At 45.3% G+C, this 19,341-nt stretch overlaps 1 protein-coding gene and 1 non-coding gene across 2 annotated transcripts in view; one reads left to right on the plus strand and one right to left on the minus strand.

Annotated features, from left to right (window-relative positions):
• Positions 1-19,341, plus strand: part of Rbm20 (RNA binding motif protein 20) — a 177,745-nt gene that overhangs the window by 95,519 nt on the left and 62,885 nt on the right. The gene's annotated exons all lie outside the window — the stretch shown is intronic.
• On the minus strand, positions 19,143-19,249 carry LOC124985984 (U6 spliceosomal RNA). The gene has a single exon (XR_007108914.1). It is a non-coding gene; the product is annotated as a U6 spliceosomal RNA (small nuclear RNA).

The raw sequence follows: 19,341 nt of genomic DNA on the forward strand, positions 1-19,341 counted from the left end.
TTCCAGAATGTCACATAGTAATGTGACGGTATGTAATCTTTTCAGATTGTTTGCTTTCACTTAGTCCTATGCATTCAAAGTTCCTCCCTGTCTTTGCATGCTTGACAGCTCCTTTCTTTTTAATGCTGAATAATATTTCATTGTCTGGATGCACCACAGTTTATTTATCCACTCACCTAATGAAAAGCATCTGAGTTGCTTTCAAGTTTTGGCCATTATGAACAAAGTTGTTATAAACATCCATGTGCAGGTTTTTGTATGACCATATCTATGGATTTTTAATTTACTAAACACTGAGACAAAGAGTCTGGACATAGAATGTAACTGAAAGGGATACATATATGCGTGGTTGTTCTCAATCCTATTTTCCATTGTAAAGTGATACACATGCATCAAAAAATACAGCAGCTATGTAGAGTTTAGCAAATAAAGCAAACATCTAGGAACTATCACTGGTCCACGAATGGGAAGCCCCTGGTGCCCAGAAGCCCCACTGAGCCCCTGATCCATCCCAGCCTCCTTTTGCAGTTTTGTGGTAGAGTCCTTGCTTTTCTCTGTAGTTTTACTACCTATGTTCCCCTCTGCTAGTTAGAAAGTTACACACTCTCTCTTCTCCAGAAATTATGCATATCATAAGCATCTAGAGTGCATAAAAACTTTCATTTTCTGTTTTGTAATACCAGGTTATTGGAACACTCTAAAAACCTTTAACCTCTCCCAACTTACTCTCTCTCCTTGCTGTGTGTTTTAATGCTGCACTTTAGAGAGCACCGCAAAATGCATGGTTCTGCACGCTGGGCATTCGTACCTCGCCTGCTGCATTTCTTACTCTTCGCTCTTCCTTCCTCTTCGTGTTTCACCTTCCACGTGTGATGGGATGCTTTCTGCCTGAAGCGCAACCTTTAGAGTCTCTTTTACTGAGGATGAACTCTCTCAGGTTCTGTATGCCTGAACACTCCTAGACTTCACCTTCAATGTGGAAGGGTACTTTTGACAGTTGTCTTAGGTTCCTACAGTTTCTGCAACCAGTTGCCACAAACTTGGCAACTTCTCCTGTGGTTCTGTAGAACAGAAACCCAGTCCGTTTCATCATGCTAAGATGGAGATATTTGTAGAGCTTTGCTCCCTCGGCAGGTCCCGGAGGGGAGTCCCTGCCTTTTCCAACCTCTAGAGCGGCTTTCCTTACATGCCTTGACTGGAGGCTCCTGCTTCTTCCTCAGAGCCAGCAGCCAGCACACCATCTTCAGACGTCTCCCTTCCATCACATCACCTTCTCCTCTGCGTCAAGTCTCCCTCAACTTCCCTCTTGAAATAACACTGTGATTGCACTTAGGGTCCACTCAGATAGTCCAGGGTGACCTCCCCATCCCAAGATCCTCAGCTTAACACATCTTCAGAGTCCTTTTTTATTTCCATGTCATATAAGGAAACATCCACGGGTTCCAGGGACCATGACCTGGATATCTTCAGAAGCCATTATTCATCTTTCTGCATCAGTGTAGAAGTTAGTCATTATTTTCTTTCAGCATTTTAGAGATATTCAGCTGTCCCTTGGCTCCTGTTTTTGATGTTGAAATGCCATTTTTCTGTCTGTCATTCCTTAAAGGTAATAAATATTTTTCCCTTAAGCTTTTCTTTTAGTTTTGTTCACTGTGATCACTGGCAGCTCTCATGTGCCTAAGTGTTCATTCCTTTATGTTTATTCTGCTTGGGATTCTGTGTTCTTTCAGCTCTTGTGTCTTTCAATGGTTCTGAAAAATTCCCAGGAATTATTGCTTTGATATTATCTCAGTCCCATCCCCATTGTTTTCTACTGGGACCCCTGTGAAATGTGTGTTGGACCTTCTTACTATGTCCTGCATGTTCTAAGCCTTTCATATTTTTGCTATTTGATGCTGTATTCAGGAGTTTCCTATGATCTGACCTCTAGTTCTAATTTATCTCTCAGTTTTCGTCTTTAGCCAAACACTTCAATTAAGATTTTTATTTGTAATTCAGTGGTTCCTTTCTCAAAGTTCCATTTTATTCTCTTCAAAATCTAAGATTTTTTTTAAGAGTTTCTTGTTCCCTGCAGACACTGCCATGCTTATCGTTTACCTTTTCATGTGGTGACCACAGATGAACCCAGTAAGTCCGTATGGGAAGCCGGTCCAGCTCTGTGTCTGCCCCTCTTCTTTACACTGGTCCTCACTCACATTGCTTATTTTTAAGGACTCCTGATTAATCATTCCCTTAGATGCTTACCACTTCGCTAGTTATTGGCCATAAGAAATTATCTCTGGAGCTCCTGGATCCTTGGGGTAAGCGTACTCTCCTCTTTGAGAGTCTGTTTTTTTGAAGTCCCTACGAACAGAAGTCACAGCTGTACTATCCATCCCCAGATCTTCCAGGGGTATTCTACCCGCTTCCTTTTTCTTTTCCTGCTCTGTTTAGTTTTCTCCCTGGGCTTTGGGGTTGGGAGGGACAGGAAGTGCCAGGTTGATTCTGGTTTATTCTAACTGTGAGGGTGTAGCCTTTCAGACCCAGCTTAGTGAGGTAAAGGTCCCCTGTGAGAGTGTTCATGTTGGGTGTGCTCTGGGCCTTGTACTCAAAGGCTCCACTAGTGTCTGGATTCATACTTCCCCTCAAACTGCCCTGGCGGGACTGTGCTAGCTTTACAGCCCTTCAGAGCTTTTAAGGTGACATAGCCATAGCTGTTTTCACCCAGAGGATTTGGGATCCAAATAACCCAACCTACCCAACCTGCCCTTATGGGAAAAACCTATTACATTTTTATTGTATAAAATTATGCTTGTGTGTTTAACAACTCTATTTGTCCTTAGGAAATTCAGAAACTTCAAGTGCAGAAAGATCAAGGGAATGTAGGATCACAAGTTTTTATTTGTGTGAAGAGATTAGTAGCCATATGGGAGACTGATGGGGTGCGGACTTTTGCGGGGAGGGTGTGTGAGACTTTTGCTGGCCGCCCACTAACATTATGAAACATTAACATGAACATAATGAAATCGAAAAGCCCATTTTGCTTGGTCCCATTTATTCTTTTCCCAAGGGATAACTTTAATTGGTTGGTCAATAAGTTTCATGTTTGCCTCAAAAAAAAAAAAAAAAAAAAAAAAAAAAAAATGACCACCTAAGGAAAACTACAGTTAGCCGCTTCCCAGCCGCCCGGCTGGTCCTGAGTTGCCCTGCAGTGGCTGAGGTCCAGCCTCTCCAAGGGTGGCTATGAGGGCAGCTGGCTTCGATTCGGGCTATGGAGACAGCATTAGTCAGCGGCTTCTTCTCCCATCCCTGGTCCTTAATGCTGCAACGTGTGTCTGTGACAGTGAAGGACGATTCCTAGCTGACCGTGGCTTAGGATGTGTCAGTGGATAAGTTTGGGCCACTCAGGTTTGTGAGTCCCGTCTTTGGCCTACCCACAATGTCACGTTTTGACCAGTTGGTGTTGGATCAAGATTTAAAAACTTTAAATCCCAAATGTCAAGACTGAATTTCTGACCACTTGGTCTTCATATCCCAAACTTAGATGAAAATCTCTGAAAATATCTTCAAGGTGAGGAAAAGCCTATAAATCATTGGCAGATTCAGAAAACATGTGCCAGAGTTCTGTGTGGGAAGCGCCCTGCGGGTGGGGTGGGGACCTTGCCCTTGGAGAGTTCAGCCTTGTCCTGTGTGGGGGGAACTCCTGTGTGGTGGGCTGAGAGAGGACTGAGATTAGCAGAGCTGCTCGGGATGGTTGTGAGGGTGACTTTGCTGGATGTTTGTCATCCTGTTGCTTATGGGGTTGATGTGCCGATCTGGCTTCTGGTGTCTCTTCCCTCCTCACCCCTCAGTGTCCAGCCTCCTTCCCTCCCAGAGGGGGACTGTCATTTGGTGAAGGAATGGAGGTGGCTTAAGACTCAGCAGAAGACAAAATGACAGTGGGAACCAGTCTTGCTGCCTGTCGCCGGAGTTTGTGCAATCTTATGGTTGATCCATGAGTTGCAGATTGCAGCGGACCTGATTTCCTGGAAATCATTTCAGAATGTATATTGGAATTTGAGTTCATAAAACTTTGGGGTGAAAGATGCATCTCCTTGCCAGCTCTCTTGAAACTCGATGTTCCGCAGTGTCGCTACACAAGTGAGACTGGTGCATTTACTAATTAATGCTACAAAGACTTCAGTTAAACCCTGGGCAGAAAATTGCTGTGTGCTCATTAAGGGGAAGCCAGCTTAGGTTCAGATGTGCTTCCTCAGTAAGAATTGCAAGGTATATTGCCAAAAAGCTTCTACATAGCTGTCCCCCTTTCTTGGCAAGCTGCAGGGTTGTCGCCTCCAGCCCCACATTTTCCTTAACAGAGAGGGTCCCTTCCTACTGTTCAGAGCACAGAGTCCACCTCCTTTTATTTTGCTTTCTATTTGTTTATTACTTTCCTCCCAAGCACATGTTGCTTTTCCATTCCCTATTTCCCCTCCTCTTCTTAGTGGGAATTGAACACAGGTGCACTTCACCCCTGAACTACATCCCCAGTGCTTTTTATTATTTATTTTGAGACAGGCTCTCACCCAGTTGCTGCGGGCCTCATTAAGTTTCTGAGGCTGGCCTTGAACTTCCCATCCTCCCGCCTTAACCTTCCCAGTACTTGGGATTATAGGCGTGCACCACCACACCCAGCTTCTATGCCCTGTTTTTCTGATGTCCTGGCTGAATATTTTGATCCCAAACAAAGGTGACTTTTATACTCAACGTGTTAAGAAAGATCAGTAAAACATTTCACATGATCTGTTTTCCAGCTTTTATATCCTTATACTCTGGTGCTCGGCCACGGGGTCATGTTTTGCTGACTGTCCTACACTTGCCATTCAACTTTTAATTGAAGTCAGTAATAAAACAAAGTTGCAGTGGAGTGATTCCTTCTCTTCCCAAGGGGGCATCAGAAAGCAGTCCTAGAGGGCTGGGGAGATAGCTCAGTTGGTAAAGTGCCCTGGGTTCGATCCCCAGCACCACAAAAAAAAAAAAAAAAAAAGAAAGCAGCCCTAGACTATGCAAAGTACGGAAATACCAGCGCCTCTAACCTAGGATCCTGGCCATCCAGTTGTTTTTGTGTACACATGTGGAGGAAAACTGACACCCTGTGGGGAACGTCTCCTACTGTGCGAGAGGCTGTCTTGATCGTTTACAAAAGCAGAGAAGGAAGACGGGGCACAGTGCTGGACACGGTGCTGTGGACTGATGACAGAGAAGCAAAAGGCAACGGGGTTCTCGGGGGAGAGTGGACAAAGTTGTTTTCAGCTACTCTGCTACTACTTCAGCAGGTCCTCCATGCTCAGGCTCCCCAGATGCTGCTGATGGGACCCACTCTCGGATGTATCTTATTTTGGTCCATGGGAACCAAGCTACAGCTGCTTGGAGTGACTGGCATCCTGTAATCCCAGAGTGCTGGGAACCACTTATTCAACAATGTCCAGCCATCCCGTTCCACTGCCTGTTTTGCTGTGCACGTGGAGGAACGCGTTACTGTTCTACACTGGGCACATAGCAGTAGAAAAGACAGGTGAGGTCCTCTGTTCTGAAGCATTCACTCCAGGGAGGGGCAGGTAATAAAGCCCAGAATTTAAAAACAAGGTAATTTCATGGTGATCAAGGTTGGTTAAGGGAAGGTGGCAGAGAGTGACTCAATGTCCTGCCTTAGATTCCTAGGTGCAAGGTGGCCTCTTTGAGAAGGCGACAGTGACAACTGAGGTTGTCAGTCATGTGAAGCTCTGAAGCAGTCCTGTCCAATGGAACTCTGAGAATGCTGAAAATGTTATGTTCCCTGCTATTCAAAGTGGTAGCTTCCAGTCACATGTGACTGTTAAACACTTGAAATGTGACTGGTGAAATGGAGGAACTGAGTTCTAAATTTTATTTAACGTTAATAATTTAAATTGCTACCTGTGTCTAGTAAGTAATGCCCTTAGTGCAGCTCAGCTAGAGAGAAGAGCTTGTGCAGAGGTCCTGAGAAAATGGTCACAACATAGCCCGAGTGTGAGATTTATGTCTAGAAGCTACATTCAGTCTTTAAAGGGCAAATCTGCAGAATTCACTGATGCTTCCTGCTTCTGTTTTGTGGGCCCCAGGAGAACCTACAGAGGAATAACACTTAGCCAGATGGGAACGAAAACCCTGCTCAACAAAGAACCAATTTCCTTTCCCCCGATGGGCTCATGCCCACATCGTCTGACTCACCACTCTCGACTCTAGCGGGCTGTGGCTGGCCTTTGTGCAGGATGCAGCCTTTCCACAGGCCCAGCTTGTTCATTCTGGGAACGAATCCTGTCTTTGTTCTTTACTTGTAGTTTCTTGTACCAAGAGGCTAGGGCCTCTACCATGGCTCTGTTGAGGGGTCACTCCTTATTCAGCTTGCTGCCTCCTGTCCATCCCTGGGGCCTCATCTTTTCTGGATTTTCTTTTTCCCCTCATTGATAAAGATAGCACAGTCAGCCCGAGTTTTAAAGATAGTTTTACCTTGAGTTACCACTTTGCGTTGCACAGGAAAGAAGAGAGGCGAGGGGAGGGAAGGAAAGGGGAGGGGAGACGCCCCAGGGTTATTTCCAGTGGTTTCCACACATGCCACACATGAATTGAGATTTCTCAGGCCCTGGAAGCTTCTATAATTCTTGGCCAAGGTCTGGGCTATTCCAGGCAGCCACTGGCGGGTCCTAGCAGTGGGAGGAGGAGGGAGAGCCATGGCAGGGACCAGCTCTGCCCATCCAGCGTGGGTGGAGGTTCAGCTCCACAAGATTCCCAGGAGAAAAGAGAGGTCAGATAGCCAACCCTGGCTCAGCGTGCTGCGGATTAGAGGGGCCCTGCTACGCAGCCCCTAATCCTGGACTGGCACGCCGTCTTCACTGGCCACTCCTCCTTTGTGCTTGCATACCCCAAAGAAAAGATGACCCAGCACCTCCCTCAAAGTCATGCAAAACCCAGCAGAGAGGATCGAAATGTTAAATTGGAGACCTCAGGACTGAGCCCACCTCCACGGGTCGAATGACCACCCTCCCTTTTCTCCTTGGTCCTGGCTGACTCTCTGCAATTCACTCAGACCAGTGGTGAGGGCGGCAGGGAGGGAGGGCGGTGCAAGAGGAAAGGACAGAGGCTATGGCCCTCGGGCTGTAGCAGGTACCAAATAGCCCTCTCCGTACTGACGATCTTGACCCCTCTGGTGGAGGAGTCCAAGGTTATACAATGAACCTCTGTGATCCCTGAATGATGTGCTTCTGCAAGCAGAAGTCTGCGTCTGCCCCCTTCTGCAGAGGCCTTCCCGGAACAGAAGTGGGAAAACCCACTTGCATCACACGCTTTGGCCTTCCTGTGGGGACAAACGTGGCAGTGCCCCACGTGGGCGCTCACTGCTGTGTGCGCCTCCTTCACTTTTTTGTATGTAGTTTCTGGGAGAGAAATCCCCCTGGTGGGAAGCGGCTGTGAGACACTTGAATCTGCAGGGTCTAATTGAGGACCCCATAAGTCCCATGGGATGGGGTGGTCTTAGTCCAGCTGAATTATTCTGCCTTATAAAAAGTTATTTTTAAATTGGAAACCAGACAGGTTTATTAAAGAAAAGTTGGAAAAATTACAAAAGGAGAAAGGAATCACCTCCAGTTCTACCATCTAGACACACTGTCCCTGTTAACCTTTTGATGTGTTCTCTAGAAGTGTTTCCTACCAAAGGGTGGTAGGACTTTAACCATTATATATACAAAGTTATGCACACTGGTTTTTTATTTAATATGAAGTCGTATGGGGATAGCAGACTTGCTTTGTAACGTCTTTGTGACATAGCCCTAGGTTCTCACGGCTTGGCACTTGGGCATCTTGACTCACAAGGTCTAGGTAACTGGCTGGGGTCACACAGTGAGTGTACGATAGGCCCAGCCTCATCTCACAGCTCCAAGCTGAGCATCTGTTGTGCTCACTGGTTATCTCCCCCAAAGTGGACTGTGTACCCCTGCCAGAGTGTCCTTCCATACATTGGCAAATTTACCACCTTGCCACCTTTGTTTGGGGATTATGGCACCACCCACTACAGGATATGTCCCTAGAGGTCCTCCCCTTGCACTGCAGCAGCTGGAGAGACCCATAGCATCATAGCACACTGCAGGGTTCTCTTGGGCCATCTGTGCCTCCTGCTCCTCCCAGTCCGGGTTGTACCTCTTGCCCTAGTCCTAGGTCTGGAGCGGGTAGGAGAAATAGCTGAAGGGAATAGGGACAGACTGGCTTGGTCATCTGCAAGACCTCAGGCTGTGCTGCTCCCTTTCTTGCTGCTCTCAGGGTAGGTGGACAGTGTGGTCCCTCCAATCTGACCGAGTTCTTCTGTCGGGCTCAGGACTGGCCTCTGGGTGTGCATTTCCACAAGGGCCCACACTTAGGCGGCCCACGTGCTCCATTGGTTTAATGCTCTGCTGTAGACTTCTAAAAATTCCTAGCAGGTTTTGGGCCAGTGCCCTGCATTTTTGTTTGCACTGGGTCTTGCCTGTATCTGGGCCCGCTCTTGTACTCTGAGCACACCTTACTCCAGGCAGTTGGTTCATTTTACTGTAAGTGTATCATTTACATTTATGACTCACCTAGCACACTGGGAGGTGTTTCAGAATCAAACAGAACTTGTTTCAGATGACCACACACTAGCTCGGCTCTTTAGACAAGATACTGGGTCATCTGGAGCCTCAGTGTGCTCTTCTGTAAAGTGTAGATAGTGACCTTAATTGTTTAAGACTCGAAGACCGAGAGCTGAGTGAAGCAGATAGCATAGTGCCTGGCACAACTGTGCTCTTGTCCCTCCCTCCCTTCTTGCATAGCACAGTGCTGGTATACAGTAGGTACTCAACATGTGCTTATTCTGTTAAATTGAATTTCAGTTTAGGCTTCTTCATTGCCAGATGTCACCTGGTTAGTCTCTGGGTAAGAGCTAAGACCATACTACTAGAAGGGCTCATTCCAAGCATTGCATGTGATTACAAGTTCACACTTCAGGAATCACACTATGGGCCATGTATCAGGGCTGCTTTTATTTTAATAAAATGAAAGTTCACATTCGGCATATCATGTTACACCCCTGACTGCACAAGTTTCTGTGCTGTGTTGGATGTGTACCTTCTCTCACAATCCTGGAGGTGGGCGTGGTCCTCAGTCCCCTTTACTGTGGCCAGCTATGGCTGGCTGACCTCACGGCCTTTTTTCATAACCACTACACACCACTTCTTCTCCCATGAGGGGCAGGTGGGCACACAGCCTTGGGTTCTGGTTTGGGGATGTGTGTGGAGGAACTCTTTTCAGTAAATTCTCATCCCAAGGAAGTCCTGGGCATGAAGAATAAGCGTAGATAGAGAGGGCAGAATGTCCCATCGCAGTCTGGAGTGGAGCCTTGTGCCCTGGGGAAACCGAGTAGATCAGGGAGGGACCAAGGCCTGGGCAGAAGGGAAGCTGTGGCCAGGGTGGCTAGGTCCTGCAGGTCGGGATCTGGGACTGGCACCTTAGGGTGTCTGGGACTGAGTTTGTGACTGAGAGCCAGCTGAGCCTGGGGCAGCCTGTGGGCTGTGACTGAATTGGGCTGTGGAGCCGTTGGGCTCTCCTGGGAGCGCTGGTGGGGGCGCAGGTCCTCCAGGGCAGCTGGAAAAGGGCTGTCCAGTCAGATCTGAGTCGCTTTCACTTTGGTTTTGCAGTAGGCTGTGGAAGCATCACACACTGCGTCCCAGCAGGTGAGGGTGGGAGATGGGCCACCCCCACCCTCTACCCCCATTCCTCACAAGCGTCTCAGAGTAGGAGAACCTAGTAAGCTTTCATCACTGAGTTGTTTATAAGCTCTTGGGGAGTTTTTACTTTTTAAAAAACATACTCTGTGGAATCATTTTGGAAGGGGATTATAACAAATGCCAGGCATTGCAGATGAACTTTGCATTGTCCCAATTGGGATGATGATGGCTTTACATGACCTAGCAATGAGGTACCTACGACAGCAGATTGTGATTTAGAAAATCACACAAAAGTGAGCCAGGTACAGTGGCACACGCCTGTAATCCCAGCAGCTCCAGGAGGCTGAGGCAGGAGGATCACGAGTTCAAAGCCAGCCTCAGCTAAAGTGAGGTGCTAAGCAACTCAGTGAGACCGTGTCTCAAAATAAAATACAAAATAGGACTGGGGACGTGGCTCAGTGATTGAGTGGCCCTGAGTTCAATCTCTAGTACCTAAAAAAGGAAGAAAGAAAGAAAATCATGTAAAAGTGGTTTGATCGCTTAAGTATGCATTTTGGAAAGGGAAAAGTAAAAAAAAAAAAAAAACCAAAAAAACCAAAACCAAAAACTGGTGGCTCCTGGGAAGACTTGTAAGTAATTAAACTGTGAAAAAAGGTCAGACCCATCCTTTGACCCCTGGGCCTTAGTAACTTCTTCACAGGGAGGAGCTTCTTGTCTTTTTTTTTTTTTTCCTTTCTTTCTTTTAAGCTTTAACTTTCTTTCTTCTCCTCCTTTCCCCTCCCCTTCCCTCTTGTTGTTTCTTTCTTTTGTGTTTTCTCTAACACTGGTTGAAGTCCTTAGCCTTAGAGCAGTTTCTGAACCACAGCACTATTGATATTTTGGGTGCTCCTTGTCTCTGCCCAGTAGATGCCAGTTATAAGCCCCCGCTTTAGGTTCTGACAACCAAAATGTCTCTGGCATTCCCAAGGGCGCACTATCACCCCAGCCGCTGCTTAGAGGAAAGGAGAACATTTTTCCTCTTGACAGATGTTGAGTTACCACCAGGCAGGTGAAGCGATGGCTTCTCTCACTTCATATCCTGTTCCACAAAAATAAGCAAGAGAGAGGGGAGGGGGTGCAGGAGGTAGGCTCCTTGGGAGTCTGTCTGATGTGGCTCCATTGCTGAAGGTTCCGGTGGGTACCTTCGGGACCTCATTGTCACCTGTGTAATCCAGAGTTACAAACAAGCAAGCAAACTAAAAATAAACCTTTAACAACAACAACAACAACAACAAACGGGGAAGTAAACCAGGCCAGGAAGCTTTGGAATTTTCCTAAAAATGGCCAGCACAATTAGCCTAAGCCTCCTTGCAGAGGCGGTTGTTCTCGGGAGACCTCTCTGCATAGAGCTGGCTTGGGTGCTGATATGTGAAGAGGCTGAGAACATGTGGCATAAACATCGACTGATATTGTTGGCCATTTACACTCAGCATGTGTAATGCAGCAGGAATGGCTCCCGGTGGCATGTGACTCCCCTTCCAGACCGGTATGCAGTGGCTGGGACCGCTCTTTCTCTTTCCTTCGCTCCTTGGCTTACATCCCCCACTCCTCTGCCCCTTCCCAGACTCGTGAGAGTCTAAGTGGAGGCTCTTCATGATTGGCATGCGGGAAGCTGGTAGAATGTGGTTGGAATTTTCTAGGGAGGTACACGCGCAACACTCAAAATGACTCCCGGCTTCGGTGGCCGCAGGTCAGCACTTCGTGCCAGGTGCCCTGGTCTGTTTCAGAAAGGTAAGGTTGCATGACGTCACCCTACCTCGCCCCAGCCCGAGGGAAAACCAAGGGGTTCTTTTTATTCTTTAGTCCAGGTGGCACGTCTGACCATATTCTTGGCGCTAAGCGTTCGGGCATGAGTGTGCGTTTTGTCTGTACCTCCACCCCCTCCTGTTTAAAAGAATTTTCATAAATGATTCACAACGGCTGTTTAACATGTGACCTCAAACAGTACCTCATGACCCCAGTGAAATCCGCGATCCCGATGTCAGTAAGTCTGTATGCTCTTTTTACGCCACTTACTAAACTCTTTCTTAAAGAAAAGTCGCGCAGCTACTGGAAAAACAGATTGCGATTGCGTTATCACCAGATCGGAGGGACAGGAAGGGGACGCATTCAGAATTCCGAAATCTTAGGAACAATGGGGGTCTCTTAGGGTTGGGGTGTTTTGTATTCACTGCTGGAATTTTTTGACAATGGGAAAATGAACGTAAAGGCAAGAAGTGTCTCGTGTCTGTTGAGTGCAGGATCAGGCTCATTCTGAAGCGGGAGGAGTGCCGGGGTTAGAAGCCATGAGCAGGGGAGATTTTGCCAAGGGACAATGCTAGCTGCTTCTAAGCACCTCTGAAGTTGGCTGCAATGTGAATTTCAGCAACTCTTAGGTATCTTTAAGAAAAGTTAACACTTTAAAGCAAAACTATTTTAATAGTCCCCAAGCAAACAAGTAAGCATATAAACTTCGGTAGTGAGGTTAGAGGACATATTTGGACCCAGAAGTGATGATCTGTTAGCAGCAGCAGCCTCAAGCACAACCAAATATGACTCACCTCGTTTTTTTATCTGATGCAATTAAAAGTAGCTTCCACACCCGCAGTAGAGGAATACTGGTTTTCTGCTTGCATGTATGTAAAAGCAAGTCCACACTCATAAAATGGGACCTGTGATGTATCTTGTACCATGGGAATTTTTTAGTCTTACAAAAAAAAAAATCCATCATGTAGCTTTGCTATTGGTCTCTGCCTTCTATGCATTAGAATCTTTTCTTGCTTTTCCTGCCTATTTTTTTTTTCACATCTTTGCAAAGATGTCAGAAAACTGAAGGGAGAGAGTTGGTATTTTCACACACTTGCCCTTCCCCCACATGCATACACTAACAGCTGCCATGTATGATTTTGTGGAATTTGATATTTTGAACAAAATGACTTCCTTACTTTCCATAGTAATATAATAATCAATTTTACCATAGAGGACTGTGTTCATGTCAGGCCTTGGCTGCTCCTAATTAGCAATGCATGGGGTGGCAGAGCAAGTGCTGGAGAGCAGTTTCAAGGGAAAAATCAGACTTCAAGTTTTACCCTCCCTGGCCTCAGCCCAGGCAGTTCTCAGTCTGCTTGGATGTTAACCACAGGTTTAGTTTGTGGTGTTCGGGGAAAATATTGAGAGTGGCACGTGCAAATGAAATGGAGATGGGCTGTCGCTCTAAGGCCTGCTGTGTTGTCTTTTATCTGCACTCTGCTGTCACTTTCACAGGGCCACAGCTTTATAAGGGAGAGGCAAAAGCCAGAAGTAATTTACATGTGTTCTCTGCCATAGGTGGTACCTGGGTTTTGCTGGCTGTAGTCAGAAAGGTGTGTCTTAAGGCCCCGGAAACTTCCGTTCACTTTGGGAAATGGATGCTTTCCCAAGGAGTATTTATGCAGTTCATTTTATAAAGTTGCAACCCTAATGTTCTCATTTAGTCTAAGGAATGTAAGGGAACTAAACTAAACCCTGCATATTCCCAATACCAAGAGAAACGTATGCCTTACACTTTATGATGAAACAGCACATTCTGCTAAGATCTACATTCCCATAAGCTTAAAGACAGTCAGAAATTTAAGTCATTTGAACAACTGTTTGTTCAGTGCCTCTAATTTGCCCAGCACTGAACCAAGCAGGCACTTGGGAGTTTGAAAGATTTTAGGATGTGGATAATATTCTCAAAGCACTTATAATTTAGAAGGAAAAGTTCCTCTTCAGCAAACCTCACCTGACTTTCTGCAGCAGAAACTATATTTGTCCTCTGGGGGATGTCTTGTCACAATTTTTTTTGTTTTTTTGTTTTGTTTTGTTTTTGGTGGTACTGGGGGTTTGAACTCCAAGGCACTTTACCACTGAGCTACAGCTGCAGCCCTTTTTTATTTTTCTTTTGAGGCAGGGTCTCACTAAGTTGCTGAGACTGACCTCAAACTTGTGGTCCTCCTGCCTCAGCCTCCCAAATCACTGGGATTTCAAGCATGTACCCCTCTAAATTTTTTTTTTATGGAATAGTATAAAAGGTACGTCAGACTTAGCTAAGAAATATTTATTGATTGCCCATTCTCTTTGTGACCCCCTGTGGACTTGTAAAGATTTTAGTGTTTATTCTTAAGGGTAATTTAATACAAATGATCACACTGTTTGGAATGTCCAAATGACTTGAGGGACACCAAGTAATAAAGAACAGATGGACTCTATTTCTTTATAGATTGGTGATTCTTGAACGTTGCTTCACAATAGGGAGCTATTTAAAAAATCCCAATACCCTGTTTGAATCAGACTCTTTGGAGGTGTAACTCAAGCATTGACATTTTTTAAAACTCCCCAATTATTTCTGAAGTGCCACCAAGTTTGAGATGTGGTGATATGAGTAACTTCACCAAAAAGTCTTGTGCCAGGCGTGGTGGGAAGCTGAAGCAGTAGTATCACAAGTTGGAGGCCAGCCTCAGCAACTCAGCAAGGCCCTAAACAACATAGTGAGACCTGTCACAAAATAAAAAATAAAAAAGGACTGGGGATGAGTCTCAGTGGTAAAGCACCTCGGGGTTCAATCCCCAGCGCCAAAAACAAAACAACAGTTTTTTTTTTTTTTGGGTGCTGGGGATCGAACCCAGGGCCTTGTGCTTACAAGGCAAGCACTACCAACTGAGCTATCTCCCCAGCCCCACAAAACAACAATTTTAAATAGTCTTCTATGTTTGCTTTTTAGCCTACGCTGTACAGAATGGGTGTGGGAATGGACCTTTTCCTTACAATGATGGTGCTCAACTAAAGAATATTTGGCTCTCTGGAGGCTGACCCTCTTCCTCAGCATTAGTAAACTAGGTGTGAATGGAGCTGTGCTTTCTTCTGGTTCAAGAAACCTGATCCAAAAATGCGGAGCCCATCAAGCAACTAAGTTGCCTAAGGTTTTCTGAACATTGAGTGTTTTTATTCAGATGTTGGCTCAGATGTTTGATTGAGTCTCACAAAAGAAGGTGGTTATAAGATTAATTACCCGTGCCCTTGAAATCACTTTGCAGTGTCTGAAACCTGCAAGGGGAGAGAAGCCCCTTCCTGGTGTACCGGGTGGCTAGGAGATGGAAGTAGCTCATTAAAAATGTAGGTGTTACCAAAGTCATGGTACAACTCGCCATGGATTCTTAGAGTTGAAAAGTTTTTCAAGGTGACGTGGTTCAGCAGTTCACAGAGTGCAGCATGGGTGTTACCTGACTGGTTATAAATGCAGATCCTCAGGCCCTACCCCAGAGCTCTGGGGTCAGACACTGGTCATAAACCCTCAGAAGTTGGTGGCTTCCAAAATTTGAGGGTCCCTCTGTCTCTTCATGCATTTACAGCCACACAATTCAATTACATGGAGATAAGTACTTCTCCCCAAATCACCCAGGACCAGAGGAAGAACAGGGGCTAGAAACGAAGATCACTCAGTCTGAAATCGTCTCTGTACCTCTTTCCATATCATCCTGACATCTCCGTGTGCCATAAATAACTGCTTAAAGAAAACCCTTGCTATCTTAAAATCACAAGGCCTGAAGAAACCTTCAGTGTTGTCTCATCTGACCCTCCCATCTTGCAGGTGAGAAAACTAAGATCTACAGGGCATACCTTCATAAGATTCATAGCTGTTGATACCAGAGCCTTTATAAGAAATAGGTCTACTGAGAACCAAAAAAGTGCCCCTCTCTCCTTTCATTAGCCTGTCTTGCCTCTTCAGTTTCATTTGGATTCCTACCTAGTATTTGGCTTTAATCACATCAGTTAAATGCCTAGGTTAACAGGGAACTCTAGGAAAAGAACAGCTAGTTTGAGAATTTCTATTCTTTGAAATTAATCTAAAATGGTATTTTGGTTTAAAATTGGTTTGAATTAGTGTCTCGGCAGGATACACTACTGAAAAGAAAATTCAGAGGACCTAGGGAGAATTTCCGGAGCATGTGTTTCCTCTCAGAATCATGTGGATTAGACACATTTGCTCAGATCACACACTGAAGTGGTATTTTCTTCAGATTTGGCTAAGAGGGAAAATGTGACAACAAGTCTGTTTATTGGATGTTTTAGAATTATATACTTGCTGTAGTTGGCGGTATTTACATATTTTGCCGGTGTTCAAAGACTGAATCTAATCCGCATTCTCTGCAGAACTTCATCCTTCCAAGCTTTGTAGCAGCACACAGGGAACGCTTAGCCAGGAAGACAAATTGAGAATGATACACAACTAATATCCTACGTGTGGATGCACATGGAACAAGGGCGTACATGGACAGGGTTGGCATTGGTTCTACGTATCTACCAGGTGCCAGACTCTGACCTGGTGCGGAACATGGAGATTCTGCTTTCAAAAGATCATGGGACAGTTGAGAGGCCAGTCAAGTGATTAAGTAGCCAATTATGAGAGAGAGTCGAGTCGAGGCTGGCACAATGGCCGGGGTTTCTGGGGCTCATACAGGGGACCACCAGTGCCCACTGGATGGGGCCAGGAGTCAGGCAAGGCTGCATGAGGGAGGTGACTTATGAACTGCCTTTTGAAGGGTGGGGGTTCTCCTGGTGAAAGTTGTGCAGAGAGGGGCCAGTGCATACAGGGACCTTAATGCCCGTGTGTGTGTGTTGTCTTCCATGGGACAATAGGCTCTGTCAACCCCTAAATCTCATTCATGTGTACAAACATGAGCAATTTGGCATTTTAGAGAACTTTGTGTCATAGTTATTAAATACACAGTCCCAAAAGCTCATCTTTCCATCTCAAAGATTCAGATGTTCCCCAGAAAAGTTTTTCAGTAGAGAATTCACCCCATCTTATGTTACTCAGAAAATGGAAAGATCTGCTCTAACCCCAGAGGTCAAACCAGCTCCCTCAAATTTAACCCACACAAAGCCAGGGAAGTTCTGGCCAATGTGGGTTTTCTGAAGAAATGTGTTTCAAGGTAAACCAACTCCAGCTCTTAGTGGTTCAAATTCATTGTACTCTGAAAGCTATGGATCCATCTGGAAGTGTCTTCGAGATTTGTACAATGTGTCATGAGATTTGTACAATGAGGAGCTTTGGTATTTTGTTCACTGAACCTTCATGGATGGAGTTAAGAGAGCTGTGCTGAACTGCCTGCCCAAGATGACAGGGATGGGAAATTAAATCACTACCCACTGGTTGGCCTGTAACACAGACATCCCAACCAGATGTGTATAACAAGGCTTGCTTTAAAAAGTTTTCCTAGGAGCTTAAAAACATCTTAATTCGTGTGAATAATGATAATTATTATCATCACACACTTCGCAGAGCACCTGCAGATCGTGCTAGACCTTCACAACAGTCCTGTGCAGCAGTGAGCAGGACGGACGTTACTGTCTCCGCTTGACAGATGAGGAAATTGAACCTTACAGTCGTCAGATTTCAAAGATGGAAGAGACCTCAGAAAGTCTTTCATCCCGCTTTCTCATTTTACAAAAAAAAAAAACCTTCCCTGAGATCCAGGAAGTAGATTGATCTACTGTCCCGCAGGACATCTGTCATGACCGTAGGACCAGAACTGGGTCTTCTGATCTCGCTCACCAATTTTTCACTTCATTGTGTTGCCCTTGGGAGAATAAGCCTTTGTTTCTTAAGGATAAATTTTGTTGAAACCAGTCCCACATGCTGTTTTATGAGCACACATGTATATAGGAAAAGTCTGTTATTTTTATTAGTTTTTCTGTATGTAGGTAGACAGATGTACAGAATGATAGACATACATACTATACACGGATGTCTCTGGGGAGATGGAAGTGGAATTAGACCGGACTCAGTTACAATGGAGACTTTATCTGTATAATTGTTTTGGTAAAAAATTTCTGAGTCAAAAATGACATTTATGGCAGCATATGTTTGGGGTATTGGGCAATGAGTTCATAGGTTTTTGTTATACTCCTGCTATTTTTTAACATTAAAAGTAAATCCCCATCTCTAAAACCATCATTTTATGAAATAAATGATTTTTTTTTCACTTAACTCACATTTATTGAGTAATTATGTGAATAAATGATATTTTAAAGAAAGAAAAGCAGTGTGGAAGGAAGAGAAAGAGAAGAAGGACTAGCATGAGGTTCCTGGTGGTGAGACTGACTCTGTCCTCTCTTTGCTTCAAGCCTCTCTTGTCACCGTCTGGCTGAACGTGTGCACTGGACGCATTGTTTGGTTTTATTTTGCATGTTCTGATTCTTCTAATAACTCTAGCAGGAAAGGTAGGCCCCCTCCTCTCGGTTACAAAACCACTGGCTGTTTTTCGTGCCTGCCTTGCTCTGGCTCTGGGAATCACACTCTACCTGATAAAGTAGTATGGAGCACCTGGGATGGAGCACCAATGTAGTTTTGGAAGCTCCGGTTAGCAAATGTGTAAACAGAGGAAATAACCATTGGCCTCACAGTGAAAAGACTCTCAGCCTTGTACCTGGATTAAGTAGCCAGTTATGAGAGACTCAGGGCTGGATGACCTCAAGTGGTTCATCCCACTTTTTGGGTCTCGGTCTCAACGTAAATGAGAAATGATCGTATTTGACTTAACTACCCATGTAGTTGTTCTGGAGATCAGAAAACGAATGAGATGAAACACTTATCAACGCACCAAATAAAAAACACCAAACAAAAGAGAGATGGCAGGATTATTATTGCTGTTATGAATCATTCCAAGAGCTGTCACGGTGACATGAATCATCGTATGGTAATGTCATGGCAAAGGTCCAAACACGGGTTAGCAGCATTGACCCGGTAATCTCAAAATTAGTCACAGAGGCCCAGCCAGTGACGATCCGGCAGCACTATTGTTACCAGTGAAGAGGGCGCCATCAAAAAGCATGCCATCCGCTCTCCCCACAAAGGAGAAGAGCCCCCGCCTTGGGTGTTGGGGACTTGTCCCACCATTAGCCACTGTATCAGCCCTGGGTCCCCATCCTAGCTCCTCTATCCAGGTGGGTGACTTGGGCTGACTCATGTATGACCCCAATTCCACTGGCTTTCACTTTTTCCTTTGTAGAACGAGTGGGTTAAATTAAATGATCTCTAATATGCCTTCTTGCTCTTAAAATCTGTGACAATTAGCCTAACTTTGAACTTTAGGTCCCCTGTGTTTATGGTCTTTGTAACCTGGCATGTAGGGACTACCCCTGCAATTCATATCTTACCTTCTGAGAGCCCTACAGTAGAGCTGAGGATTCGGTTCCTTTTCATTAACACATAATAACTACATATTTATGGGGTCCGGTGCAATATTTCAATACATGTAAACATTGTGTATTGATCATATGGGGCAATTAGCATTTCCATCTTTTTATCACTTCTTTTTGTTTGGGGACTCTAAGTTCCTCTCTTGTAGTTCTTCTTAAACTAATAGATTATTGTGAACTATTCTGTGCTGTAGAAAAAGGAAAAGTGTCTCACGAATTTGTGTCACCCTTGCACAGGGACCCTGCTAATCTTCTCTGCACTGTTCCAGTTTAAGTATCTGTGCTGCCAAAGTGAGGACCACAGTTGAGAAACTAGGCTCTAGAAGACACTCAGCTCCCAGCAGACCGTGGAAGGGCAGGGCCCAGCACAGACCTGACCCTGAGCTTGGTG

The sequence above is a fragment of the Sciurus carolinensis genome, chromosome 5 (assembly GCF_902686445.1).
Source record: "Sciurus carolinensis chromosome 5, mSciCar1.2, whole genome shotgun sequence".
NCBI lineage: Eukaryota > Metazoa > Chordata > Mammalia > Rodentia > Sciuridae > Sciurus > Sciurus carolinensis.